General features: G+C 42.2%; 1 pseudogene; it reads right to left on the bottom strand.

Moving 5' to 3' along the window:
• Positions 1 to 6,970: 6,970 nt before the first annotated feature.
• On the bottom strand, positions 6,971 to 7,757 carry LOC103606236 (annotated as a pseudogene).
• Positions 7,758 to 7,985: the final 228 nt, after the last annotated feature.

Below are 7,985 nucleotides of genomic sequence, written 5' to 3'. Positions count from 1 at the left end.
ATGGATAAGGTGATTATGCAGCGCTGCATAACAACCGAATCGCTGCAAGTTACACCTCCTGTGTCAGTGCGCTTAGCTGGTTGGACTGAATTCAGTGAAAAGAACACTTGAATTGAGGAAGACAACACATTTTCTGGTGTGTCAGCATGACACCAAGGACCCTGCTTAGATGCTTCTACTTTTTTGTTTTTAAACAGTTCTGTTGTTACCCAGATAAATCAGAATAGTCACCTGGTAGAGCGCCAGGCTAATGAGGCCAGTTCAGTCTAGTTATCCCAGTATGGGTCAGTTTGCTGTCCGTAACTTCCCCCAATGGTGTTAGCTCAACAAGTGCATGTCGGGGGTCTGTAAATGCCTGCTGACATGCTAGTGCTGGGGATACCGAGATGGACACAATGTGATTCCAGCCTCAGGGTGCTGAGGTCAGTGGAGGAAAGTGTGGATTCAGGGGGAAGGAAGTCCTACTTTCTGAACCCAGTTCTGCCATTTACTAGTTGTAGGATTTTAATCTTGTTGAACTTCAATTTCCTTCCCTGTAAAATGGGGATGTGAGTACCTTGGGTGATTGTACGGATAAAAGAGATATTTATGTGTAAACAGCTTCACAGTGATTAGCACGTAAGTGTTCAACATCTACTACACAATGTGGGACATGCAGTTCCCAAGACATGTGTATGATGCTGTGGAAATACAGAGGGGGGCATTCAGCCCAGGGTTAAGGAATTCAAGGACAGCTCTGTGGAGAAGATGACAGCCGAGCTGAGAATATTGGAGGTGGGTATGGAGGAGTGAGAAGGGAAACTGAGGAGTGGAATTCCAGGCAGAGGACGCCAGTGCCTCCTAACACTGAAGGGTCAGGTGTGTGGCTAGCTCAGGGTCAACTCACTGCAGGGCTGAAGGGCATCTCCAAGCAAGTGCCTCGCTGAGGGCGAGTCCGACTTCCACCCTGGGTTCCAGGACCCGCAGAGCAACAGCTGCGACCCTGTTAGGGTTCGCACAATTGTTTGTACCCGGGCTAGATACCATTCTTCCCCAAACAACAAACTAGCCGGTGTCTGTTTTGGTCACCCACACTTATCCAACGTGGCTTCTGAGGGCAAGGGGAAGCATGCAGGAACTGTCCTAGGGAATGCCTGGGGTAGGTTTAAAAACCGGAAGTAGGGCAATTAGTGCCATGTCCTGGTGCCCACAGGGCATGGCTTTCCCTAGGCCCTGGAAGCATTTCCTTCTTTCACTGTTGTTATTGGTGACCTGTCGATGGTTTCTTCAGGATCGCATTGTTATGCCTGAGTTCCAGATGGGGCAATTAAATACAGTGAGTTAAACTATTAGTTAGTTGCCTTTGGAAATAGAATTTACAGTGCCTGCTTGTCCTTTGCAATTTTCCCCTAATGGAGCCATTTCTCCCCTTCACCTTGGAGGAAACGGCGCCTTGGTGGAGGAGGGAGCGTCTCACTGGGCTGGCTTCTGCAGGGGCCATGGCGTCCCCCTGGATGAAAGGCTCAGCGGAACTCTAAGTCATTATCGTGATCAAGGACGAAGGGAACCGTTTCAGCGTGTAAATGCAGATGCTCTCTTGGTTTCTGTGATAGATGTGTTCCCAGTGCCAGTGCAGCAGTGTGTTGAATTCTTTTTAAAATCTGAAAGACCTGCAGGCTCTTCTCTCCTTTTCTTAAATCCATTTCCCTGTTGAGATGAAAAATGTAATACTTTTCAGCTTACTTTAGACTTTCTTCAAAAGTATTTCTGGAAAAGGATCCTTCATGTGGAGCATATGAAAACTGTCAGAGGATGGGAGAGAGCGAGGTTTTAAAAACACACTAATGGACAGCCATTATGCTGCAGGGAATTCCCCCAGAGAGCAGAAAAATAGGGGCTGGGGAAGTCGGAGGTAGGGGCAAGGGGAAGGCGGAGTACAGACGTGTGGCTCAAGACATGAACATAGTCCAGAGATACTAAAAAAAACGAGTGTGTGCAGTAGTCCCCCCTTATCCGCGGTTTTGCTTTCTTAGGTTTCAGTTACCCCTGGTCACCTGTGGTCTTAAAATAGGTAAGTACAGTACAGTAAGATATTTTGAGAGAGAGAGCACATTCACATAACTTTTATTACAGTATATTGTTATAATTGCTCTATTTTATTATTAGTTATTCCTGTTAATCTCTTAACTCTGCCTAATTTATAAGCTGAACTTTATCATAGGTACGTATGTATAGGAAAAAACGTATGTATAGGATTTGGTATATACAGGATTTGGTACTTCCCACGGTTTCAGTCATCCATTGGGGGTCTTGGAAATTATTCCCTATGGATAAGGGGGGGTTACTGTAATCAGATGGGAAAATAATAATGCTAAGATAAAGAAGACTGTGAAGGTTTGCCTTTCGGAGTGCTTAGAAACACCAGTTTGGAATCTGACAGATAGAGTTCAAATGTTGACTTTTCCGCTTGCTAGCTGTGATGTTGGACAAGTGAATTTTTGTGTGACTTAGTTTCTTTGCCTATAAAATGCCATAAAAATCACTTCCTCATACGGTTGCTGTGCTAATTAAATTAGATAATGTATGTAGTGTCCATGTTATTCTGGTATACCGTAAGTGTTCAATAAATGCTAGCCTTTATTCTTCTTCTTCTGGTGGTTGTCACCGACAGGAGGAAATAGACAGCATCCTAGACTGCTCTGAGGTAGTGGCCAGCCTTCCTTCACGCCCGGGTGTGCATGGGCATGCGTTCTGTCAGACACACGGACACCGTTCTCTCTGGGTGGCAGTGGATGGGCCTGTGGAATCCCATCCTCAGCTTTCCCCACGTATCCCCAGTGTCCTCTGTGAAGTGTTTGGCCCCAAGAGCCTCAGGGGAGTGCACTCGTATCAAGGGGTTGTGCTCTATAGCAGTGTGTGACCCATGAAGGAGGTCTCGTGATTCATTTTTCATCTTATCATTAGTGGCCTTGCCCCTCGGCCAGGGCTGGGAAGCAAAGGGGTGGAGGTTTGTGCTATGAGCAAATCTGAATCACAGGGAGAATGTGAAGGAGACGAGCAGTTTAAAAATACCCCATAGTTTCGGTGATGGGTCATAATAATCAACCACATTGTATATTGACAAAATAAAATAAAATAAAATAAAATAAAAATACCCCATAGGAAAGAAATGGTAAGCGACAGGGTTTCTTTTGACCTTTCCCAATTGAACCTCTAGAAGAGGTGTCATAAACCTCTGCAGGAGTGACTAAGAGCTGGGACAAAGGCAAGCCTGTTATAGACGTCCCCGTAACTCCAGGAGCAAATCTCTTTTTTCCCCTCCTAAATAACTTCAGAACATTACATGGTATTAACAAGTTTCCCAGGACAGGAACTTCTAGTTTATTACTTGCTCACATTGTCATCAGAAATTAATTTTGTCCCTGAAAGACAAATTGGCTGGAAGCTTACAAAGTTAAATGGGAAGAACAAGTGCGCATCTGTTTCTTCTGCATTTTGTCTCCTTGGTGTCTTACATATAAATGAATCAGAGTGTTCAAACTTAAATTAAGATCTTTGGCTAGATAAACAGTTAAAACTGGTTCCCATAGCTACCTCTCACACATAGCTGTGATTGCATTATAATCCCCTAGTAATCAGCTCTAAATGAAAGGAAGATAAGAGTGCTCTTTTCAGTTTTCAGGACTGATTTTTATTAGCTCTCAATCAGTCCAGGACTGCTCTGCCTTTCATCACATTGTGGTAGTGTTTGTAGAATCATTAGAGTAATAAAGTGTAAATCTTACCGAGGTGCATTTTTCTTGAGGTGTTTTATATAACGAAAACTCTGAAGATTACACTGGCTGGTACCAGAAAGATTTGTTTCTGCGACGAAAGTAGGAAAGTAATGTATGTTATATTCATTTAATCTTTACAGAGTCAAAAGCTAATGAATTATCCAGCCTAGGTAAAGCAATAGCCATGAAAAAACTCCTGGACTTACGTGGCCAAGTATTGCCATAATCTAGATTTGCGTGTATTAAGGCATTTCCTAATTTGGCTTGTTATCCTTCTCCAGCACCGTCCTAGTGTAAAGCCTCACATCTACAAATGCATTACCCACAAAACCGCAGGCTTTGCTATTCCCAGTGTGATTTCTTTAGCAAACCAGTGTAATCCAATAAAACATCATGTTGCTCCAACATTGAAGTATTTATTGAGGAATAAATTTCAGCTTAAAAAAGTACACTTGCTCCCCTTCCTTCTCATATATCACAGACTGACCCGTCCTTTCAGCTTCATTTGGGCAGGAGATTGCTAAGTGGGGAAAAGTGGCAACTGGAGATGACGGCTCTCTAATGCCTCTCTGCATTTGTTTTGGATGTTTCTGGGCCAGTCCAAAAGATGGTTTCATGAAAAGGAACTTGCAGTGACTTTTCTCAAGTGTTGTAGGATTTTTCACAGATTTTGCAGGTGTGCTACACATTTGCAATTAACAGAATACTTAATCCTGATGTGTCTCTCCCTTCCCATAGGCTTTATGATAGCTGCAATATGTGACAATGCATCATACCTATAAAAATGCTTGCTTGCTTTAAGTGTTGGATTTTATGCATTTTATATTTATATTAGGCCGAAAGTGTCCCTATATTTTAGTGACAGACATTTACACTCATCCACAGGGTAAGAAACAATATAATGGAGCAGTATGTAGTCTCCACAAGAGTTTATAGAAATGTAGTGGTTTTATATTTAATTTTAAGTTACCACTTTTTTAAAAAAGAGATTTTGCCTGAGATGATTATCACACTTGCCATGCTCACATGGCAATAATGTGCATCTTTGCAATAAGCAGAATGTTGGTAAGATTCAGGTAGCCAGAGTCAGGTGGTGGCATTATGAAGATTTTCACCGGGTATCTTTTTGGTTTATACCATTATATGTAAAAATATGGGTAGGATTTGGCCTGCAGATAGAATTTTTAGAGCACAAGAAGAAGAAATCTCTTGATGAGGGTGGGTCAAGATGATAAAGGATATCTTGTTTTCAGTTTTGGGTTTTTTTTTTTTTAAACTCTTTCATAGCCCTGAGAGAGACTACTAATGTTATATACTACTTATATTTAAAAATATAAAAGCCTGAATTCACGTATTGGTTCTCTTTCCTCTTTTTTTTAAAACAAGAAATCAAATAAAATATTTTGCTGATGATGGCGCTTTTTGTATGTGTTTGCATGTTGGTACTTAAATGCAATATGTCTGGAAGATGTTGCTATTTCACACTACACACACAGAAACAGTAAATTGTAGGTCCTGATTATCAACAGATAACAAGACATACTGTATATAAATAAATGCTCAGCATCAAAACCCATTATTGGATTAGCTATATAATCATGTCTCAGGCTGTAAGTCTGTGCTGACAAATGAACACTTTTCATTTGGCTCAAGGTCCTCATCAGCAACGGAACTAATTTTACATTCTCACCCATTAAGTGAATAAGATGTGGAAAAAGCTGTCTGCTTTTTGAAGTGTAAATTTGCTGCTACAGGCTGTGCAGACCAAAGCGCTTTTGAAGCAGGCAAATGAGATCATCTCTAGGGACATGCGAACCTCACAAAGTTTAGGTCATTTTTGTGGAAGGGACGGGGTGTGCATATGTGTGTTCACCAACATTCATATGATTTAGGTAGCACGTACCTTCTGCTGTGTGGGTGTTCTTGGGCGTAGATGATGAACACTTTGTATAAACTTGGGAAAGAACTGAGAGCATTGCCATCTTCTTCTCTAGAAACCAATGACCCCCAGAATCTGCCTACATCCTGAGATGGGACGTCAGGAGTTGGCATGTTAGACAGTCAAGATGCTCTGAGAAGAATGGGCCGCACTTGAGAAGGAGCTACCAAGCCTCTGGACCCCGGCTGTTCTGAGGGACTTTACATACTTGCATACTAATGACTCCGCACCGCACGTGTATCTCTTGTGCAGACCCCACCTTTGAGCTCCAGATTCTTAAATGCAACCGTCCACATGGTGTATCTACTTGGATGGTTCATTCATAGCTCAAACTTTACATTCCCCAAATAAAAAACCATAGGGCTCTGCCCTAAGACATGTCTCCATCCCCGATTCCTTTTTACCTCATAAATTGCATTACCATTGTTCTTCTTGCTCAAGTAAGAGACTTAAGAGTCATCCTTGCTTCACCCCTTTCGCTCGCCAATGAAGTGCAATCTATCAGCAGTCATGATGGGTTTATCCACAAAATATACCTAAGTCGCCTTGGACACTGAGCCCAGGCAAACATCATCCCTCACCTTGACGACAATGACAGCATTCGCCAAACCTGCCTCTCCACCTCCACTCTAACCACCGCTTCTTCCCGTTCATACCAAGCAGACAGACGGTCATCTTAAAATGTGCATGTTATGGGCCGAATTGTGTCCCTGCCCTAAATTCATATGTTCAAATCTTAACCCCCCAGTACCTCAGAATGTGATCATACTTGGAAGGAAATAGGGTCATTGCAGATGTAATTAGTTAAGGTTAGGTCATACTGAAGTAGAGTGGGCCCCCTATTCAATACGATGGTTGTCCTTATAAAAAGAATGCCACATGGAGAGAAAAACATACACAGAGGAAGGATGGTGTGAGAACACAGGTAGAAAACCACCTACCAGGAGTGCTGCAGATTGTCAGCAAACCATTGGAAGCTAGAAGAGAGGCCAGGAACTAATTTTCTCTCAATCAACCCTGCCAGCACCTTGATCTTAGATTTTTAGTCTCCAGAACTGTGAGACAATAAATACCTGTCGTTTAATCGACCCAGTCTATAATATTTTGTTATGGCAGCCCTAGCAAATTAATACAGTGTGGAATCATGTCTCTCCACTACTAAAGCCCTGGATGGCTTCCTAGGTTTTATTTATTTATTTATTTATTTTTAAATTTATTTTGTTTATGTGTTTTTTTAAATGGGATTTTTTATTTGTCACTATTGAACGTCTGAACTTTAAACAGATTCTTGGACTGGTGGTTCATATCCATCAGCTTGTCAACTTTAGCACCTGTTTCATCCCCAGTAGCTTTTCCAGAACTACCACCTCACCATGGAGCTCCATGAGTTTTCCCAATTCAAACTTGGGTTTCTTCAGCATTTTCACTTTTCTAACAAAGACACCATGAAGAGGATAAATAGCCTGGCAAGCCTTTTCTATGTCTTTTCCAATGCTGTCTGGAATCAGTTTATTGACCACTTCTTCCAAGTCATTGGTCTGCACTTCTTGGGTCATGATTTCCATCATTTTTTTTCAGATTTGGTGGACCTGTTGGGGCTGAGCATTAGAGGTCTTCTGCATCTGATTGTTGTGCTTTTTAGTAAAACCAACACAGAACAGACGAAGTAAATAACCATCGCTAGTATTGACATCAACATGAGCCTCGGTCATGGTCTGCCATTTTTTGACCATAGAACACATTTTGTCACGAGTAAGATCCATGCCATGGAAGTTAGGCAGTTTTTGCACTGGACATCCTCGGTAATTAGCATGAATTTTCTAAATGCAACTTCATCATTCTGCAGATCAGCAAGGCTCACTTCAAACACACAACCTTTGAGGCTATCAGATGCAATTTGCTTCCTTGAGTCCTGGTGACTAATGTTTTTCAATATTTCCTATATTGAACATAGCAGGTGCTTTCACATCATACCAATCTTTCTTAGAAAATGGATCAGCCACTATCTTCTTGGCTCCCTTTTTGCTGCCTTTTGTAAGGCACTTGTTCTTGCCAACCACCATGGTGCTGCTCAGAGAGACAAAAGGCCCTCTATTTTATTTAGATTCGAATTCAAATTCTTCATCATGACCTACAAAACCCTTCATGATCTGGCCCCCACCCACATCTCCAGTTTCATTTCCCTCCAATGCTTCGCTCATCACCTCAGCCCCACTGGCTACTTTTCCGTTCTGTGGTCATGCCACACTCTTTCATTTTTCATGGCCTTTGCCCATGCCGTGCCCTCTACT

Source organism: Galeopterus variegatus, unplaced genomic scaffold, assembly GCF_000696425.1.
Source record: "Galeopterus variegatus unplaced genomic scaffold, G_variegatus-3.0.2 Scaffold6401, whole genome shotgun sequence".
Classification (NCBI taxonomy): Eukaryota; Metazoa; Chordata; class Mammalia; order Dermoptera; family Cynocephalidae; genus Galeopterus; species Galeopterus variegatus.
Note: the sequence above shows the minus strand (reverse complement) of the source record. Positions and strands in the feature narration are given on the sequence as shown.